At 38.2% G+C, this 22,628-nt stretch overlaps 1 protein-coding gene across 3 annotated transcripts in view; it reads left to right on the forward strand.

Moving 5' to 3' along the window:
• The first annotated feature begins 13,431 nt into the window (after window positions 1-13,431).
• The window catches only part of MOB3B (MOB kinase activator 3B), a 96,666-nt gene continuing 87,469 nt past the window's right edge, over window positions 13,432-22,628 (forward strand). Inside the window, exon 1 of one of the 3 annotated variants that reach the window (XM_058169472.1) lies at window positions 13,432-13,580. The gene's annotated coding sequence lies outside the window, so the exon portion shown is untranslated. Of the gene's footprint in view, window positions 13,826-22,628 lie in introns of all 3 variants that reach the window. The other 2 variants (XM_058169469.1, XM_058169471.1) reach the window with 2 other exon arrangements.

Here is a 22,628-nt window from a genome sequence, read left to right on the forward strand (position 1 = left end):
TTAACTATAAGTGGATATATATATATATATATATATATATATATATATATATATATATATATATATATATATATATATATATATATATATATATATATATATATATATATATATATATATATGGAGAACATTGAAAATAACAAGAAGTGGTGGGTTTGTAGCACTCCTAAATTGATATATAGTTTTGCATTGGGAGAGCTATCAAAGCAATTATAACTTGAGTGGTGGGGGGAGATAGAAGGGAAATCTTCCTTCTTCTTAACAAAATATGGAATAATCTCAAAGTGAATACTAAGTAACTTTATGTTAAGAATACATTTTATCTCAGAGTAAATAGTTTCAGGTCATAGTTGTGCTCCGCTAGAATTAAGAAAGCAAATAGTTCAGTAGTTGAAACTACTGTATTAACTATAAGTGGATATATATATATATATATATATATATATATATATATATATATATATATATATATATATATATATATATATATATATATATATGGAGAACATTGAAAATAACAAGAAGTGGTGGGTTTGTAGCACTCCTAAATTGATATATAGTTTTGCATTGGGAGAGCTATCAAAGCAATTATAACTTGAGTGGTGGGGGGAGATAGAAGGGAAATCTTCCTTCTTCTTAACAAAATATGGAATAATCTCAAAGTGAATACTAAGTAACTTTATGTTAAGAATACATTTTATCTCAGAGTAAATAGTTTCAGGTCATAGTTGTGCTCCGCTAGAATTAAGAAATCAAATAGTTCAGTAGTTGAAACTACTGTATTAACTATAAGTGGATATATATATATATATATATATATATATATATATATATATATATATGGAGAACATTGAAAATAACAAGAAGTGGTGGGTTTGTAGCACTCCTAAATTGAACACTAACTCCAGAAATTTTACTAGTGATACCCAGGAGTAAGGAATTCTAGAAGTTGTACAGCCACATTTGAAGGACCTTGCTCTGATCACTTAATCTGCTAATAAGTGTTTGGATTTTTATAGAATATTGGTACAGTAAATATTCAAGAACTACAGGGGATTTAGATGTTTACATTTTCAGAAATGGTTTGCCATTGCCTGCTGCAAAGGGCTGAGAGTGACTGGCCCAAGATTGCCTAGGGGCAGAAATAGAACTTGGTCTCCCTGTTTCTAGTCTGGTTCCTTAATCATTACACCAAACTGGCTCTCATTGCAGAAACAGGTACTGTGCTTAAAATGATAATTGGGAGTTGCATTGCTAAATGATATGGTTGTAATGTGTGATTAGCTCATGATCGTGCCAACTTACAGCATTTAATTTTGTTTCAACAGTTTACATAGTTTTACATTCTTCTAAGAATGTTACCACACTCAGTCCACATTATTCAATCCTATGTCTAACTGTATTGTGATTTATTTTGACCAATATAACTGGAATTACAAAAGAAAACAAATTACAATATCATCTTTATTCATTATGGAATGTAAATATTAAAATACTAAAAACTTAACAAATTTTGATGCACTTTTGTCTCGCATGTTTATGTAACAAAATCGTTATGTGACCGTGATCTGTGTTCCATATGTTATGGTTAAATATTAAAATACTAAAAACTTAACAAATTTTGATGCACTTTTGTCTCGCATGTTTATGTAACAAAATCGTTATGTGACCGTGATCTGTGTTCCATATGTTATGGTTAAATATTAAATTAAACTATTGAAAATGTTCTGGTGGCATTTTTAACATTTTAAAGCAAGACTGTCTTACCTCCTGTAATCTTTAAGCAGTTTTTCAGCTTTCTCTTTTCTTCAGGATGATTGAAATAATGATCTTCAACAACAGCAAATTAGAGTTTCACAAAAAGTGCCATATTGGGCATGTTTCACTACAGGTAGCCCTCAATTTATGATGCTTTCCCCCCCTCCAAAAAAAAAAAAATGCTATTTACTACCTATTTTGAAAATTAACAACCCATACACAGTCATGTGATTGCATTTTGGATGCTTGGCAACCATCTCACCATTTCAGATGTTTGCAGCGTCCCAAGTCCTGTCAGTACAACTTGAGACATTTTTTGCTAGTTTCCAGTGTACATCCTGGCTCAATTGGTCATAAGTTAAGGACCCACTGTACAAAAACCATATTTTAAATAATATTCTTTCTAACACCTATAATCAATCAGAACCACACAAACTGAAATAGGGGTCAAAAAACCACATAAACTGAAATAGTGGTCCCAAAATTTAACTACACATAAAACCAATAGAATCAAAATTTTAAATTCCTGAGAATAAAACACCCTTTGTGTAAAGTTGCAGTGGCAACCTCTCCACAGGGGTAGAAAAAATAAAAATCAGTGGGTGGATCACAGTGAAGAAGAACAGTTCCTCTCTATTATCTCCTCTGCAAAAGACAGAAGAAATTGCAATGGATACTATATAGGCAGCTTTCAAGCACCCAGATCCCAAGTTTTAAAGCGATAACCAAAACTTGTTCAAGTCTGAAATGATTTTTTTTAAAAAAGCTTAACTGATGAATTCATTTCCCACGTGTACCCATATCAACAAGCCAGTTCCTTGCAGAATCAGATCAAAGTTAAGATGGACTCAAGGTAGCACATTGTACTGATACCCATAAACTCCATATATTGTATTTTGATACGCACATCCCAGGTTCTATCTGTTGAGTGACCGAACACAGTACAAGGGAACTCAATTGTAGAATTCATTGCAGATTATTAGAGGGAAGTAGCCTTCAGGTTAATGTTGACCCTTGATGACTGCCTGGATTGGTCCCTGCAGTTTTCTTAATAAGATTTTCAGAAATGGTTTGCCATTGCCTGCTGCAAAGGGCTGAGAGTGACTGGCCCAAGATTGCCTAGGGGCAGAAATAGAACTTGGTCTCCCTGTTTCTAGTCTGGTTCCTTAATCATTACACCAAACTGGCTCTCATTGCAGAAACAGGTACTGTGCTTAAAATGATAATTGGGAGTTGCATTGCTAAATGATATGGTTGTAATGTGTGATTAGCTCATGATCGTGCCAACTTACAGCATTTAATTTTGTTTCAACAGTTTACATAGTTTTACATTCTTCTAAGAATGTTACCACACTCAGTCCACATTATTCAATCCTATGTCTAACTGTATTGTGATTTATTTTGACCAATATAACTGGAATTACAAAAGAAAACAAATTACAATATCATCTTTATTCATTATGGAATGTAAATATTAAAATACTAAAAACTTAACAAATTTTGATGCACTTTTGTCTCGCATGTTTATGTAACAAAATCGTTATGTGACCGTGATCTGTGTTCCATATGTTATGGTTAAATATTAAAATACTAAAAACTTAACAAATTTTGATGCACTTTTGTCTCGCATGTTTATGTAACAAAATCGTTATGTGACCGTGATCTGTGTTCCATATGTTATGGTTAAATATTAAAATACTAAAAACTTAACAAATTTTGATGCACTTTTGTCTCGCATGTTTATGTAACAAAATCGTTATGTGACCGTGATCTGTGTTCCATATGTTATGGTTAAATATTAAAATACTAAAAACTTAACAAATTTTGATGCACTTTTGTCTCGCATGTTTATGTAACAAAATCGTTATGTGACCGTGATCTGTGTTCCATATGTTATGGTTAAATATTAAAATACTAAAAACTTAACAAATTTTGATGCACTTTTGTCTCGCATGTTTATGTAACAAAATCGTTATGTGACCGTGATCTGTGTTCCATATGTTATGGTTAAATATTAAAATACTAAAAACTTAACAAATTTTGATGCACTTTTGTCTCGCATGTTTATGTAACAAAATCGTTATGTGACCGTGATCTGTGTTCCATATGTTATGGTTAAATATTAAAATACTAAAAACTTAACAAATTTTGATGCACTTTTGTCTCGCATGTTTATGTAACAAAATCGTTATGTGACCGTGATCTGTGTTCCATATGTTATGGTTAAATATTAAAATACTAAAAACTTAACAAATTTTGATGCACTTTTGTCTCGCATGTTTATGTAACAAAATCGTTATGTGACCGTGATCTGTGTTCCATATGTTATGGTTAAATATTAAATTAAACTATTGAAAATGTTCTGGTGGCATTTTTAACATTTTAAAGCAAGACTGTCTTACCTCCTGTAATCTTTAAGCAGTTTTTCAGCTTTCTCTTTTCTTCAGGATGATTGAAATAATGATCTTCAACAACAGCAAATTAGAGTTTCACAAAAAGTGCCATATTGGGCATGTTTCACTACAGGTAGCCCTCAATTTATGATGCTTTCCCCCCCTCCAAAAAAAAAAAAATGCTATTTACTACCTATTTTGAAAATTAACAACCCATACACAGTCATGTGATTGCATTTTGGATGCTTGGCAACCATCTCACCATTTCAGATGTTTGCAGCGTCCCAAGTCCTGTCAGTACAACTTGAGACATTTTTTGCTAGTTTCCAGTGTACATCCTGGCTCAATTGGTCAAAAGTTAAGGACCCACTGTACAAAAACCATATTTTAAATAATATTCTTTCTAACACCTATAATCAATCAGAACCACACAAACTGAAATAGGGGTCAAAAAACCACATAAACTGAAATAGTGGTCCCAAAATTTAACTACACATAAAACCAATAGAATCAGAATTTTAAATTCCTGAGAATAAAACACCCATTTGTGTAAAGTTGCAGTGGCAACCTCTCCACAGGGGTAGAAAAAATAAAAATCAGTGGGTGGATCACAGTGAAGAAGAACAGTTCCTCTCTATTATCTCCTCTGCAAAAGACAGAAGAAATTGCAATGGATACTATATAGGCAGCTTTCAAGCACCCAGATCCCAAGTTTTAAAGCGATAACCAAAACTTGTTCAAGTCTGAAATGATTTTTTTTTAAAAAGCTTAACTGATGAATTCATTTCCCACGTGTACCCATATAAACAAGCCAGTTCCTTGCAGAATCAGATCAAAGTTAAGATGGACTCAAGGTAGCACATTGTACTGATACCCATAAACTCCATATATTGTATTTTGATACGCACATCCCAGGTTCTATCTGTTGAGTGACCGAACACAGTACAAGGGAACTCAATTGTAGAATTCATTGCAGATTATTAGAGGGAAGTAGCCTTCAGGTTAATGTTGACCCTTGATGACTGCCTGGATTGGTCCCTGCAGTTTTCTTAATAAGATTTTCAGAAATGGTTTGCCATTGCCTGCTGCAAAGGGCTGAGAGTGACTGGCCCAAGATTGCCTAGGGGCAGAAATAGAACTTGGTCTCCCTGTTTCTAGTCTGGTTCCTTAATCATTACACCAAACTGGCTCTCATTGCAGAAACAGGTACTGTGCTTAAAATGATAATTGGGAGTTGCATTGCCAAATGATATGGTTGTAATGTGTGATTAGCACATGATCGTGCCAACTTACAGCATTTATAGCAGTCTCATTTATTTGTTTGATTGTATCCCATCTATTTGTATTTTTACAAATAGCTCGGCAGCGAACATGTCCAGCATAGTCTCTTCCTATTTTCCTGACAACAACCTTGTGAGGTGAGTTGGATTGAGAGTGACTAATTGGCCCAAAGTCACAATTTGATGGCTAAGGCAGGGATTTGAATTCACGCCCTTCTGCAGTTGTTCTTGTTAGGTGAATTCTGTGCTTTCATAGCAAACCCCACCCCATTTGTGATCTGCTAGCTTACCCATTGACTGCTGATGAGAAGTCAACAGCAAAGATCGCAAATGGTGATCACGTGACTGCAGATATTTATTTATTTTATTTTATTTTATTATTTAAATTTCTAGACTGCCCTTCTCCCGAAGGACTCAGGGCGGTTTACAGCCATATAAAAAATAATATACAAACATTAAAATAATTTAAAACGAAATATTTAAATTTAGGCTACAACTTAAAACCCATTAAAAGTTCCCAATTAAAACTATCAGGCCAGTCCTGCGCGATGAAACAATCATGTTTTCAGCTCGCGTCGGAAAGTCTGGAGATTGGAGAGTTGGCGAATACCAGGTGGTAATTCGTTCCAGAGGATTGGAGCCCCCACAGAGAAGGCCCTCCCCCGGGGGTCGCCAGCCGACATTGTCTAGCCAACGGTACCCCAAAGAGGCCCACCCTGTGGGAGTGCACTGGTCGCTGGGACGCTGTTGATCACTGTGACTCAAAATTATGAGTCAGTTGCCAACTGTCCAAACCAGGATCACATGACTACAGGGACACTGGAACGGCTGCACCTATGGGGACCCTTTGTAAATCCCCCTTGTTCAGTGCCATTGTAATGTTGAATGGTCTCTGAATAATGGTCAGTCAATGAGGACTAACTGTATCGTCTGTATATATGAAAGTGAAAACCACTCACGTCGTAATCATGAAATCTCCAGAACCGTAAAGCCTACAAACTTGAAATTTGCCACGTATGTTCCTCTTGGCTTCTAGGTGCTCACTAAGAAAGGATTTTTCGAAATACCATCAGAGCATTAGTATTTCCTATATTATTATAACAGGCTCTGATGATAATAAGTTAGACGTTCCACTCCCCCCTCCCAACTTGAAAATTTCTGGAGAGAATGGGATAGCATAGGACAGGTTTCTGTGGGGCAAGCTTCATGAGAGAAGGGAAGAGGAGAGGCCGATTGTAACTACTCATTAAGCTTCAAGCGGTAAGTCAATTTATCAAGCCCCATCACCTCGTTTCGTAGTGAAGCATAGGTATCCAGCTAGTAGCAGTCATAAATGAAGAATTGTCCTACCTGGGTTCAGGATTTCATCTTGTGATTCTTGGTTCTGACTGAAGAAAAAAGAGGTATGGATATCATGCCAACAATTCTCCAGTCAGGCATTCAAGTTTAAACAGTTTGGAAACCCAAACTGCAGATTTTTCATGTGATTCACTGGAATTAACTTTTGCAAATGATTTTTTTTTCTGTATAGCTTAAACTCGTGTTCCCCTTTTTCTTGTTCATGGGTAGTCTTGAATTACAAATGCCTATTGCTGAGCAATAGGAGATTAAGAATCGTTAAGCAAGTATGTTTACAAAAAGTAGAATGCGATACTGATTACATTTTAGTGGGCATTCATGGAATTTTTGCTGGACAAAATATACTTTGAACTGATCTGATTAAGCATTTTTCTTCTTAAATAAGCATTATTCCTACTCCAGTTAGTCAGCAAGCTAAATTTCTCATACCAGTTAAGAAATCTTGAATTTTTAATCTTAAAATGAATTCAAGGGGATCCTACAATAAAAATGAAGAACAATGGAAAACTGAAATCAGAAAATTGATAAATGGTTGATATCTCAAAAAGCAATTATTAGCCACGTAATTTATGATAATTCTGCCATTGGCTGATTGAAATAGGTATTTAAATTTTTTTGCCTCATGTTTCAAAACAATTCAACCAAATATGGAAATTTTGGGAGAGATATATCCTGCACAGAGCAAAATGTCTTGCAGCTACTTCCATGCAGCTACTTGATGACATTTAAAAATTTTTCAAACTTGTATTAAATGAAACAAAAATATTTCAGTTTTTGAATCTGAAAGATGAAGTTGAAGGTAATCTAACTAAATTCAACTCTTAGTGACTGCATTTTGATAATCTTGGCAGTATTACAAAAGTTGTTTACCATTGTTTTCTTCCAGATGTTTTTAGCATGCTTTTTCAACTTCCCACTCTACAATATTTGTTTATGTGTGTGTTTATTACATTTTTATGCCACTCATCTCCCCTATAAGGCAACTCTACAATCCTGGAAGTCTTGGGTAGTTCTTCAAATACTAACTCAAGCTATATGGTAACTTGAATGTTTTTCTTTTGTCTAATATAACACAAGTTTGAAAAACTGTAAAATGTCATCAACTGGAAGTAGCCCCAGGACATTTTGCCCTGTGCAGGACATACCATCTCTCACAAAATTTCCATATTTGGTTAAATTGTTTTGAAATATGAGACAGAAAATTAACCCTGCTTAATATTTAAAATAAACAAAGATTGGGAAGGTGCTGTTATACACTAATGTGTTCTAAGTATATAGGATGGCTTATATAACTATTCTGCTTTACTACACCCTTAAAAGTTTTGTTTTAGCTACAATCGCCTTAGAACTGTTCTAGAACTATATGAAATGTTTATACAACCTTAGCAGTCTTGGTTAGCTTGAAGGGATTTCTTCATTAAGACTTTATTATGTAGTTTTCTTCTCTGCTTTATTGGATTCATTAGAAAAACATTGTAATTTAAAGTAAGACGCTTAGCACTAATTTTGTATGTAGAAAGTATTTCACATGATTTAGAGCGCTCATACGGAAAAAAAATACAACGATTATTCCAAACACTGTATGTACTGTAGTTGCTTTTAACTGTTGGGCCAGACTTCACCTAATTTGCTGGGGGTTTTTCACAGCATGTATTCTGCCAATTCTCCAGCTTCTGACAAAAGTTCACAATTAAGCTGTCTCTTTTCATTTCTCAGAAGAAAGCATTGGAGCCCTGGAGAATAGTTAAAAGGGAATTAAGAGTCAAGCAGGTTAACATCTCTCCAGAATAACTGGAGATTATCGAATCACAGAAGCATAGTTTTAACCCCCTATTCAGCACAAACATCCAAATTAATGAGCCACTGACAGATGGCTGCCTAGACTTCGTTTGAAGCCATTGTTGTTGTTGTTTTCCATTAGGATGGAGCGCACTACTTCTCAGGATAATTGATTCCATTCTCTTAATATCAGAAATTATTTTCTCATAGTGATTGAAAATCTGTATTTCTACAACTTAAATCCTTTTTATGCTCTATCTTCTGGAACAGTGGATAACATATCTTATTCTTTAACGAATTTAAAGAATGCTATCATATCCTCCAAAAATCTTCTCTTCTCAAAGCTAACATTTGTAGTATCTTCAATTTTTCTTGATAGGACTTGATTTTTATTCTTGTAATTGCCTCTGTTCCCTAGATCTATATTGGTTCTAATTTTTCTGAATACTTCTTAAAATATATGTGGGGGATGGGGACTGTTCAGTCAGAATAAAGAACAATTGTTTTCTGTGATTTAGAAATTATCTCTATGTTGAAAGCCATAATAAAAACTATTAAAGATTCCATTGTAATTAATAAGCTGTTTCAAGAACATTAAGACCATTCACAAAGCATGTGTTGATTTAGGCACTGTTTTTCAATCTCATGCTCTTCAGATTTTTAATTCCCGTAATTCCTTAAGACAGCATGACCAATGATTGGAAGATTATGGAAGTTGAACTTTGATACACTGGAACAGATTCCATCACAATTAGCATAGACTGAAATGAATTGAGTAGTTTATAATTCAACGAGATGTAGTAACTGAGCCACTGTCTTAAAAATGAATGAATGAGTCTATCATATTAAAGCATGTGGTATATTTGTTTCAGCATAGCATATTATTAGAATTAACCATGTTATGAACCCATCAGGAACGGACACAAAAATGATAAAATCTTGGTCAAATATCTTAAGTACAATAAAAAGAAATGCAAAACAAAGAAATCACTCAAAATGGTCATAGTTATTTTTAAAACATCACCTTTATAAAGCATGGCTCGGTGCTTGAGAGCTATCACATGATCAAAACAAGAAGAATAAATAAATTTTGATAGCAGAATAATGAGAAAAGGTAAAGGCAAAAACATAGATCAATAAATTTACCACTAAGTTTCAATTTCCATAGGTAACTATTCTTCTTTTACAAATATGTTCTAAAGATGCCAAATACTACCTTTTCAGTTTAGTTTTTTTCATTTCCCTTGCCGGTTGCTTGATAACTAAAATAAAGGAAGGTTTCTCATTCACTTTTCTAAAATTGGTTATCTTGTTTTTAGAAACATCTTTGGAAAGTTATGTATGCCCTAGCCATACAACACATTTTTTACATTCATTTTGGGAGCACTTCTCTGATAACATGCTCAGTCCTTCTTTGACTTAGGATACAAAAAGTCCCTTTATTCAGACATCTAACTTTGAAGTTTGCTTCAGTACATTTTGGGCATAAATAATTTCAATTAACTTGAATCATGTGGGCTGCATTTTAGGATAATCTCAGCTGCTAAAGTGTTTAAATTAGGGAAGAACAATTACAAACAACTAGGCAGGAATAAGTATCAGCTCAGAATAATACACTTGTCTCTAAAGGCAGATTTTTCTACCTTTCGCCTTCCTTTAAAATGCTTCAAATTTCAAACTTATTCAGGGTGGAAGATTTGTAACCCAGATTGATGCTGGACTCCAACTAACAACCCAAATTATTTTGGCAAAGAGACCCAGGGATGTTTGCAGGGAGAGGATGAACTTAAAAAATGGGAAGATTTCAGTCACCCACTCAGTCACTGACCTGAACGTTTGACATCTGCCCCCATAGATACCTCCAAGGGTACAGATAATGGAAGCCAAAATCCATCACAGGATTTTGCCTTTATCAAGAAGCTAATCATGAGCAGGTACTTGAGATTTTCTAGCTCAGTTTTTCTTATGTTATAGCCAATACTACTGTTCCTTTAATGGTACCCTGATACCCATTTTGATCACAACTAGACATTAAAAAACTTTTGAGTTAAAGGTTTTTTTTAATGGCATGGAATCGAATTATGGAAATTTCTCTACTTATTTCACTTCCTTCTTTGGCTATTTGTTACAAGACGTTAGAATCAAATTTTATAACTGGACCTTTTGAAAGTTGAACTGCATGACTTTCTACTTCTTGGAGAATCGAGAAATCTCTAAGGTAGGTAGCCTTACAATCAACATCTATCATCTCTCTTGAATCCTGAATATTATACCACACTTTTTCATCCAGTCTCATAAGCAGAGGCAGTTCTAGGTCCATATCAGATTTGGGCCAATGCCGGTAAGATACAAGACAGACTCCATAAATTTTGTGTGTTTTGTTTAGATGAATATGAACAATTTTAAAATAAAACGTTTTACAATTCCCAACAGTTAACAAAAGGGACTGTGAGAACTGCTGAGAATATGAAAAATATTTTTTCTCATGCCTGAACAACTGCCTTTCCCTTTTCTGTACATCTCTAGAACAAGGGTGTAAATCTAATGATACAGTGATGTAATTGTAGAATGTGACCTTAATAGTTTTGGTGGAGCCCCCTTACACAATCATGTCTTTCCCTCCACAGGGAGGAAAAATATGTGGTGAAAGCAAATACCTTGCAAGTTCACTTAACAAGACATTTCAGTATTTGCAGAAGAGCTTGCTCCAAACTAAGAACATACAATGTTAAGAAATCTTACCACAAAAGGATAGAGAAAACCAATACACACACAAAATCAAGAAATGTTCTCCACTGCCTTATGGTTTATATCCATAGTCCTGTTAAAGCAAAAAGGAAAGAAGAGAAAGGAAGAATGGTTTGCAGTCTTAATTTTGTCTGGATTCACACATTGCCCTTAGCTGTGGTTTGCTGAATAAGCCACAGCAGCTAAATTGATACAGGTTAACTAACTCCTATCCCAAAATAAAATTTTTGGTTTACAGGAACTTTTTGGCTTATCATTTTTTTTTTGTTTACATTTATACCCCGCCCTTCTCCGAAGACTCAGGGCGGCTTACAATGTATAGGGCAATAGTCTCATGATGCATGAACCCAGTTTTTCTTGTAATGGCAAAAGTCTTGGGAAATATACACATTTGCTCTGAATTGCTTGAAGAAATGATGGAACAAAAAGCTAAAAGAAGCCCTCCCTATAATGCCAATATACCTTTTTCCACCCAATAATCAGCTGGCTTCTTTTTCTTAAAAAAAAAATCCTCATTGTAAAGCATTTTACCCTTTGTCAACATTCTCTATTGCTAAGTCTGTTTAATAGGATGTGAAACTTTAGATCCTAGATAATAACAAATCTCTTAAGAATCATTTACTTCCTCTAGTTAAATGGTTAGGTGAAGGAATTGCTTTCCATTTGGTTACCAATTTGGCAGTTTTTAAAAGAAGTAAATTACAGATAGTCCTTGACATTCAACCATTCATTTAGCAACAGCTTGAAGTTACAATGGCACTGAAAAATGTAACTTACAACCTGTCCTCACATTTACGACCATCATGGCATCCAGGGGTGAAATCTACTTACCTTTCTTACTGGTTCGGACACGCCCTGCACACACTCGTATTGCTCGCGTCACATGCACACGCAGACCTTTTGAGCATGCACAAAACCTTCTGCACATATGCAAAACCTGCGCATGTGTGGAAAAACACATTACTTCCTGTAATGAAGTAATAACACCCGGGTGGGTGGGCAGGCGGAGCTTTGCAGAACCACCATCGACGATTGCTCCCACATCACCAGATCCAGTCAGAACTGAGAGCATTATCACCCTTGACGGCATCCCATACCTACATGATCGAAATGTGGGCCCATGGCATGCCTTTAGAAGACGGTGGCAGAATTCAAGGGATTTCAACATGACTCTTTTCATGTTCTTATGGCTCCCCTGATATCCTTCACACTTCAACTTCCATGATCCCCAAGCAGAAAAGACTCATCAGAATTGAAATCAAGTAGCTCAAGATTCAGCTGGGACGCAGTGGCCCAGTGGCTAAGACGCTGATCTTGTCGATCGAAAGGTCGGCAGTTCAGCGGTTCGACTCCCTAGTGCCGCGTAACAGGGTGAGCTCCCGTTTCTTGTCCCAGCAGTTCGAAAGCATGTAAAAATGCAAGTAGAAAAAATAGGGACCACCTTTGGTGGGAAGGTAACAGTGTTCCGTGCGCCTTTGGCATTGAGTCATGCTGGCCACATGACCACAGAGACGTCTTCGGACAGCGCTGGCTCTTCAGCTTCGAAATGGAGATGAGCACTGCCCACTAGAATCGGGAACAACTAGCACATATGTGCGAGGGGAACCTTTACCTTTACTAGCTCAAGATTCAGAGACGAGAGCTAGTTTGGTGTTGGGGTTAAAGCATCAGACTAGAAATCCGGAGACCTTGAGTTCTAATCTTGCCTTAGGCAAAGCCAGCTGGGTGACCTTGGGCCGGCTAACCTTGCTCAGCCCTAGGTAAAAAGCCAATGGCAAACCTCTTCCAAAATCTTGCCAAGAAAATTGTAGGGATTTGTGCAAAAGCAGTCGCCAAGAACCAACTTGAAAGCACAAAAAAAAAAATCAAAAGATTACCAAAATATTCTTGTTCTTTTCAGTTTTTCTCTAACGGTTAGTACTTCTGGGCCATCGCTTAAGACTTCACCTTTTTGCTTTTGCCAACATTTCCCGCCCTTCTGCTTCCAACCAGTAAATAGCTTTCCCTTCGCTGAAATTGAAGAGGAAAACTTTAGCGACGTTCCCTTCGGTCGGCTTTGGCCCCTGCCAAGACGAGAGTGCAGTACTCAGCCGCGTCCGCCAGGGGAAACCTTCTCGACTCCTTTCGGTACAGGACGGTACTCAACCGCGCGAGTCCCGCCGGAGTGCAAGGGCGTTTGTTGATGTCGCGGCGGCGTTTTGCTGCAGGAATCACCGTCTCTTCCTTCTTCTTCTTTTTTGTCGTTATCCTCCCGGCGACCGAGGTGCGTTGTGCCGCGCGTGTTAAAGAGACCAGGTTGCCCCATTGCAACAAACTTCCCCCATTTTTGTTTGACTGGAGTTTTGATTTGGTTGGGGTTCCCCCCCCTCCCTCCTTGGAATTCCCCCTTTGGAGTCGATTTACTTGTGGTTGCAAACTACCATCCCCGGTTTCCGTCCAACATCCTTGCGCCGTGGAAGGAAAGGACTAGAAAGAAGCCCGCCGCTTATCTTACTGGTTTGAACGAAGGTAAAATCCCAAGGAATGCCTTCTGCTTTAGGCTGATTCTCCTTATCAGCAGTGCCCTCTGTCTGGGATCGCTTCAGGTTCCTCTCGGAAATGGACCTGGGGGAGGGGGGGAAGAGGTGTGTGTGTGTGTGTTTGTGTGTCTTTGCGTGCGTGTGTGATGATCTCGCCGAGGAAGCGGAGAAGGAGGGAAAACTGCGCATCTTGAATTATGCAATATTGCGCCGTGAAAGTTTGGCTCCCCCACCGCTTTGACTCGTCCTTCGCAGCCGAATTTCAGGCGGCTCTTGGGGGGTGGGGTGATCTTGCGCTTAAAATTAGATTAAATTTGGATTGCCTCCCCCTCATTCCGGGCACATATTTTACTCGGAAGTCAGGCACCGGTTGCAATAGAAATTATCCACCCCAAAGGGTTGAGAAAGGATCGGTTCTTTTTCAGTGGACTCCTTTAATCTTGTTACAGGTAGTCTTTGACTTAAAACAGTTCGTTTAATGACCGTTCAAAGTTACAGCGGCATGAAAAATGACTTATGATCCCTTTTCACACTTACACAACGTAGTGGCATCCCCATGCTCACAGAAGATCAAAATTAAGATACTTGGCAGCTGATCCATATTTATTATGATGGTTGCAGTATCCCAGGCTCATGAGATCCCCTTCTGACAAGTGTAGTTTTTATGGGGAAGCTGGATTTACTAATTTAACAACTGCAGTGATTCATTTCACTGTGGCAAGAAGAGTTGTAAAATGGGGCAAAAAACTCACTTAACAACTGTCTCATGTAGCAATAGAAATTTTGGGCTCCATTGTGGTTGTAAGTCGAGGAATACCTGTACCATTTTTTCCCAGTCTTTTAGTAACTGCTGCTCCTCCTCCTCTCCTCCTCCTTCCAATGACTGTAAAGAGCCTTTTGAATTAAGGGGGTGGGGGGAGATTGTTGTTGGAATCATGTGTTTGTTCAGTATAGGAGACCTTTTATAAGGAACAAGATTAATTGCCTGGGAGACAGAAATTGCAACAGATTCAACACTTTGGGGGGGCGGGGACACAGTAAAGTGGGAGATTAATGCCAAGAAGAATTGTATATTTTATTTCAATTCAGGGGAAGTTTAGTGTCCCAATTACATTCCACACATCCAAGTAACCATCCCATTCTGGGAAAAGCAGGCTTAAAATAAACTACATAAAGCTTAACTAAAGTTGGTCCCAGGTAAATTGCAGCAGCAGGCTTTCCTATTTATTTATTTATTTTTTTTACAGTAGAACTGGATTGAAATGATTTCTTCTGGCTCTTCTGTCAAACATCTCAACACCTCCCTTTTTCTTTCAGATTTTGCTTTTTAAGTTTTTCCTTCCATTGGGATGAACAGCTTTTTTTTCACCGAGCTCCTCAGAAAAAATGGAAGTTTGTATTTATTTATTTATTTTTTGTGTGTGGCGCAAGAGCAGCAAGTGGGCTATTGTTTAAAACCCACATAGCCAGAGTTGAAAAGGACAGAGTGGGAACAGTTCTGATAAAGCTTTTGAGAACCCAGTTTGAAGAGAAGGACATTTGTTAATAGAGAGGGTGTGGAAAGTAACAAAAGAAAAAAGAAAACCCTATTTAGAAATTATTGCATTCTGTTACCAACTCTTTTTCTATTTTATACTATTCTGTTCTGTAGGTTGCCTCAGTTATATTTGCTTCTGTTAAGGGAGCTTGATTTTACTGCCTTTAGGGAATCGCAGACTGGTTCTTCAGGATCTGCTGTTTTAAATGCCTTTCATTTGTATCTCTAAAAGGAGGTGAAACCCGAAATAAAAAATGTCAACATGCCTCCTTTTCTGAAAAGTATGTGTGGGTGGGTGGGTGGGGGCTGGAGGATTACTGATTCAAGACAAAATAATGATGATGAAACAGTGGCTGTTCTCAATATTATTTAGCAGCTTTTTCCTAATTCATCTCTCTTCTCCCTAGACAGGAGGTGGGAATTTCAAAACAGAACCTTTTTCTTAACTGCTGTAATTGTGCTACTGAGGGAAAAAGAGGCCCGCTGCCAAAGCTTTGGGATTGGTGACCTGTTCCTCACCTTTCAAGCAATGCTTGTTAAAAATGGAAAGGTTGCAGGGTTATATAAAGGAAAGCTAGAGGCTGAATCAGTGAAAAGCCTGGCCTCGTGCAAGTCAGTAAATTTGGAGAAATGCAGCATTTGGAGAACTGTTGCCAACTTTGACTAAGGGAACAAAGTTAAGGGACTGGAATCCTTATTGGGCCCACTTTATAATAAGCTACTTTGCAACAATCAGTTAAAATACTTAAATATGAAAATGTGGAATTCTGAAACAGGTCACAAGTACCCTACTTATTAATCTTTGGCAGGGGTATCAAACTGGATTTCTTCAAGGGCTGGATCAACATTGTAGTTCTCCTCTGCGGGCTGGTTGGGGGTGGTGGTGATGGAAGAAAATGTGATGGTCGCCTCCTGCAGCAACCTGCTGGCCAAAATGGGGCAAGGGGGACACCCCCCCCCGCATCCTGTTTTGGCCAGCAAAATACTGCAGGAGGCTGTCCAGGCTAAAAATAGAGCAAGGGGGTGCTGCCCATGGCCCCCCATGCCCCTTTTTGATCGGCAGAGGGCTGCAGGAGGCTGTCCAGGCCAAAAATGCCCTGTGTCCTGCACCCCGTTTTGGCTGCCAGAGTCACTGGGGGCCGATCGATCCTTTGCTATTTCCAGGCCGGCCCCAGAAGCCAGATTTAAGCAACCTGATGGCTGGATCTGGCCGGGGGGGGATGGGGGGGCGCTTGAGTTTGACACACCTGATCTATGGTATAATTATGGTATTCTGAGAAAATCTCCGATCATATGTTTGTAAGGATTTCTGTCTGTAAAATCTTTGAAAACAGTCTTTGCTGCTAGACTACGCTATTCCAAATTCTCTCCCTCCTTTAGGATTACATAAAATAAACTAGGATTAGTGTAAGTTTTTTAAGACACCAAAGGAAATCTTTGTATATAATGGCAATTCAGACCATCTTTGATTCAAATGGACTAATCTGACAGTATTGCTCAGGTGATCAAAATGGAGGAAGAACAACTAAATCTACCTGTGTTGAATATATAATATTGTCAATTAAAGTGTTTATAGACTGGGTTGGGTAGAGAAACCCACATACAGTGCCTAGTTGTTACTTGACAGAACTACTAGAAGTGCACAGGTAAACATAATCTTCCAGATGAGAAAATCTGCTTGTTACGCATTTTCTTTTAATAAGATCTCTCTTCATCCCTCTTATTAACTTCTTATTGTTTAGGTAAGATTATTAATATCCTTTGGTATAGTTTTAAAACAGCTGCTTGCAAAATAAAGTAATTAAGATAATTATCTGAATAAAGAACATTTAATTAAAGAAAATCTGATTCATGATATGAAAAAAGAGGCTCATGGCCTTTTAACGCCTATTGTCATGATTCTAGGTTGCTAAATCATATTCAGCACCATTTGTTTCTCATTCAGTGCTCATTTTTAACTTCTGTTACTCACTTTCTGACTTCATGCTCACATCTTTTGCATTGAGGAAATTCTAGGTGGAGCAACTATGATTTGTAAGTTACTGGCACTTATGGCAGTAATAAGCTGATACTTTGCAAATTTTGAATTTTATTATACTGTAAATGTGTTTCTTTTTCATAGATGAACGTTGTAAATCAGTGGTAGTCAACCTGGTCCCTACCGCCCACTAGTGGGCGTTCCAGCTTTCATGGTGGGCGATAGGGGTTTTGTCCAATACTGAAGCACTTTCCTTTTTTTTTATTTAATTGACTTTAAAAAAATATTTCATAGCATTATTTAAAAACATTTTCATTAGGTTTGCATAAAATTCCCTGTGATAATTTAAATTTCTGAAAATATATTTTTTGTATCACCTGCACATAAGCTTAGTTCACGTTAGTAAGTGAAACTAAATGGCGCTGTAGTGCGATCGCAAACAAAAGAGCCTCGTCCCAGAATAGCTCACACATCTCCCTCTACACCACCTAGCTGTAACAGAGAAGCAGAGCTGGTAGTCGGTGCCCGCCCCCATCCACAATGCGTGAGAGGCATGCGCAGATGACGATACACAGCGCATTACTGTGGAACTGGTGAGCGGTTAGAAAATTTTACTACTAACAGAGATACAAAAGTGGACGGTAGGTATAAAAAGGTTGACTACCCCTGTTGTAAATAAATGCAGAGAATTCAGATCTGAACGTTAGCTCCAACTGGATTTGATTTTCGCCAAGCCTGTAAAATTTTTAACCTATACCACTATAACCAGCCCTAAACTACCATGTTTTCCCGAAAATAAGACCCTGTCTTATATTTTTTTGAACCCCAAAATAAGCACTTGCCCTTATTTTCGAGGAAGTCTTATTATTTTGGGGCTTTTGGAGATAAATGGGGCTCCTTTTGCCATCTTACCTGATTTTCAGCTCTGCATTTAAATATTTTCAGGGAGGGCTTATTTTCGGGGGGGGGGCTTGTATTAGTGCATGCACTCAAAAGCCCAATTGGGCTTAGGACCGGGTTACTTACGGGACCGCCTACTGCCACCATTTGCCTCCCACCGACCCGTGCGCTCTCACAGAGAGGGACTCCTTAGGGTGCCGTCAGCCAAGCAATGTCGGATGGTGGCCCCCAGGGGAAGGGCCTTCTCTGTGGGGGCTCCTACCCTATGGAACGAGCTTCCCCCTGGACTTTGCTAACTTTCGGACCTTTCGCCGCGAGCTTAAGACCTATTTATTTATCCGTGCGGGACTGGCATAGAATTTTAGTTGTTTTTAGGGTTTTAAATTTTTAAATTAGGTTTTGGGATTTTAAAAGTATTTTTAGATTGGGCTAATTTAAATAAGTTTTTTAATTAATATTTTATTCTACTGTATGTATTTGATTGTTGTTTTTATTTTGCCTGTTCACTGCCCTGAGTCCTTCGGGAGAAGGGCGATATAAAAATTAAAATATTATTATTATTATTATTATTATTATTATTATTATTATTATTATTATTATTATTATTATTATTATTTTCTTTTTTGCTTTCTCTTTCTTTTTTTATCACCTGGATATAGTTAATACTGCTCAAGTTTATTTTCTTGAATCATCGATGATTAACAACAGGATAATATCTGAGATAATAGTCATACTAGTAGAGCCTTTGTTGATTTAGTCATTCTTTTTCTCCTTATCATACTCTCTCCTTGTTGTAAAGATTCTGATTAAGAAATAATCATTCTGCCAACAAAGAATTAAAAGAAACTACAAGGGTTCCTACCTTGGATTGACTAATTGGTTTTGAGCTCCAAAACATCTGGTATCAGCTTTACTGACAGTCATCAGATATGATATGGACAACCAGTAAATCTTCCTTTTCCATATGTCATCTTGTGCTGTCAATAAATTTTGCACAGCTACACCTTCCAAAACACAGGATGCCTTTATTTATAATCCTCAAATGGGGATAATAGATAATTAGTAATCTTGGGATTTTATAGGAAAAATAAATTTAGTGGAACTAAATTACAATATAGTACAACTTGAATAAAATCTAATGTTTTTATAGCCTGTAATGAAGTTTTTTTAAAAAAAAATAAACAATAAGAAATACCAAATAAGAGGTAATAAAGATATAATAGTATAGAATAATTTATTGAAGATTGTGAGTACAAGCCTGGATATGTCTATTTATAATAGAAGTTGTCTGAACAAGAACAAGAACAAGATTGCACCATGTGGCTACTCTCTCTCCCTTTTTGTGAAAATTATTATGCCAGTACAGTACACATCACCTTCTAGATTCTTAATGACCTGGCAAATACTCAGATTTTGCAAGTTACACAAGGCAAAGTAATACAGGAAATATCCCGCAGATACTCACATTTGCTTATGGTAAATTAACCAATGGGGAGGGTTTATTTTACTTTTCTGTAACTTGTATGCAGGCAATAAACTTTCCTTAGTGTACATAATGACATGTATTCTTTATTTAGAATACACAAGGATAGATTTGCTAGCTGGAGTTAAACTAGGGATCTGTGTAAAAACCATTCTGTTTTTGGGTGGTCTTAGCTTGGGTAAGAATGCATGAGGTATGTTTTGGATGTTTTGATCTAAGCATACAGATCAAAATGTGGTTCTTCCAGCTAGCATTGTTGTCAGGTTTTTTGGGTTTTTTTAGGTGCTGTGATTGGAATTAACTCTTCTAGTTGCAGTGTTAATTTTCAATTCATCTGTCTGAATCAATATATGTCCTTTTTGCATTGTCTTAAGTTGAGCCTGGGAAATCTTGGATGGAGTTTTGGATCAAAGCCGAAGGCATTTAAGGAGCACATGGAATAATATCACTGATGTTGGAATAGTAAACAATGAGCTATGGAAGAAAGAAATTGCTGCAAATTGCCAGTAGACTCATCCTGGACATTTTAAGTAATAAATTGTAGGGAATACATGGTTTTTGTTTTTATTTTATACCTATAAATGTTTTAGATTTATCACCCAGGTAACAACTGTATTAACATAATAATAGAGGAATGAATGTTATATACTGTGATTTATTCTGCTAGTTGTTAACACCTTGTTTCCCCAAAAATACGACCTACCCCGAAAGTAAGTCCTAGCTTGATTTTACACAAGCTCCCAATATAAGCCCAACCCCCAAATAAGCCCTAATTAAGACTCCCACCCTCTCCAGGGTGCACAGGTAAAAATTAAGCTAGGGTGGGGATGGGGGGTGGAGTTGCCCTACTACTTACCTTCGGACAGTTGCAGCCAGGCCTCGCATACCCTGACACCTGCCTTGCCGACCCATTTCTTCTGCACCCGGCAAGGCTTTCCTGAAGGCCTCTGCAGCCAATAATAGAGCTCTGGATTCATCTTTAGGAAAGCTTTGCCAGTCACAGAAGTTCCTGAAGGCCTCTGACAGTGAAAAGGAAGCCAGGGGTGACGTGTGCAAGTGAGGTGAGTCAGTGGATGACATCCAACCCAAAAATAAGACCTGGTGCCTTTTTGGTGGCAAAAATAAAATAAAATAGAATAAATAAGACAGGGTCTTATTTTCGAGGAAACATGGGTATATTATTGTAGTGTCCCAGGGCCATGCGATTCCCTTTTACAACCTTCTGATAAACAAAATCAATGGGGAAATCAGATTCACTTACTAGTTTAACAACTGCAGCGATTCACTTAATAAACATGGCAAGAAAAGTCATAAAATGGGGCAAAACCAGTAGTGGGTTGCCCCCTGGTTCGGACCGGTTCTATAGAACTGGTAGTAAAACTGGCGGGAGGCTCTGCACACTGACCCGAACATCATCAAAAGTGATCTGCACATGTGCAGAAGAGCGCGCGTGTGGGCACGATGCAAACCGGTAGTAAAGATAAGTAGAACCCACCCTTGGGCAAAATGTATAACATTTCTCACTTAGCAACATAAATTTTGACCTCTGTTATGGTCGTAAGTTGAAGACTGTGTATGTGATTGCTCCCATGGCCCAGATCTTCCCAGGATCTCCTGCACACTGTTTCACTTCAGGCAGTGTTTTTTTTCTGTTGACAGGCCCTGTGACTTACCCGAGGCTGCTCTGGGTAGCACGAGGCCTTCATTCTTAAAGCAGCATCTGAGTATGCTCTTCCATAGCCTCTGCACTGTCCCAAAACTGCTCACAAGTGCACCCCATTCTCGCTTGGGGGCTCCAGAGACGGCCTGAGAGCATGGTCCTCTTTTGCAAATTCCACACACCACACAATAGCACACCCGAAAGTCGCATAGCTTCTGAACCCCCCCCCCCCAATCATGTAAAATGGGGTGTGGTTTCGAAAATAGTACCTTGGAGATTTATTTATTTATTTTACATTGGGAATGCTTAAGTTCCTATTTATTTAGTCATTACCCATTTATTCTACCCAACTATGTCAGTACCATGTTACTAATGTCACGGATCCAGTTTTCAGAAAACACAAGATTCCTCCAAAGTGATTGAAGCACCTCTGTTGGTATGGTGGCCCAAAGGAATTAGACATGATGCATGCTATCAAGTACATGGTGGCTTTGCGTGACCAACCATTCAACATGGTACAGAATACCAGTGTTTGGCTCCAGCCCCCCCCCCCCGGCCTGGCCCCCTGCCAGAAAGTGACTCAGAGAGTGAGGGGGAAGGGTCTTCAGGTCTCCCTTCTGCAGGGCTTGCCTCTCTGGCTCTTCTCCAGGAGCCAGAGGCAGGCCAGGTGGAGGAGGTGACGAGGCCTCTGTTTCCTGTATCTCCCCCCTCCCCCGCCCAGGCAATGCTTCCAGACCCAGCTGTGGACAATCAGTCCTGGTTAGATCCCCGGTTTCGTAGACAAGAGAGGCGGGAACAACAGAAGAAGGGGTGGAGCAGGCCTACAAAGTGCTGAGGCACGGAGCCACACCCCACAGGGTATAAAAGCAGGAGGGGCTGCTCTACTACTTTGTGACAGACAAACAAACTGACTGGAGAAAACTTGAGCTGAACTATTTGTCTGAGCATTTGGCCTGGATTGCTGTTTGTTCCTGACTTCCTGGTTGCTCCGGTAACATCAGGGAAAACCTTGGGAGACGTTCGCTGGTCTGCTGCCAGAGCTGATAGCTGCCGTGGACTAAATTGCTGGCTAATTGAGTCAGTTCATGTGCCTCCCGAACTGAGGTGGGGGGACAGAACAACTAGATTCTGATCCAATTCCATCTGTTTATTCCTGAATAATGAGGTCTGATGCATCATATTCAGAATGTATTGGTCCCCTTCCTGTATCACCAATGCAAGGAGAAAATGACAG

The sequence above is a fragment of the Ahaetulla prasina genome, chromosome 2, assembly GCF_028640845.1.
Source record: "Ahaetulla prasina isolate Xishuangbanna chromosome 2, ASM2864084v1, whole genome shotgun sequence".
NCBI lineage: Eukaryota > Metazoa > Chordata > Lepidosauria > Squamata > Colubridae > Ahaetulla > Ahaetulla prasina.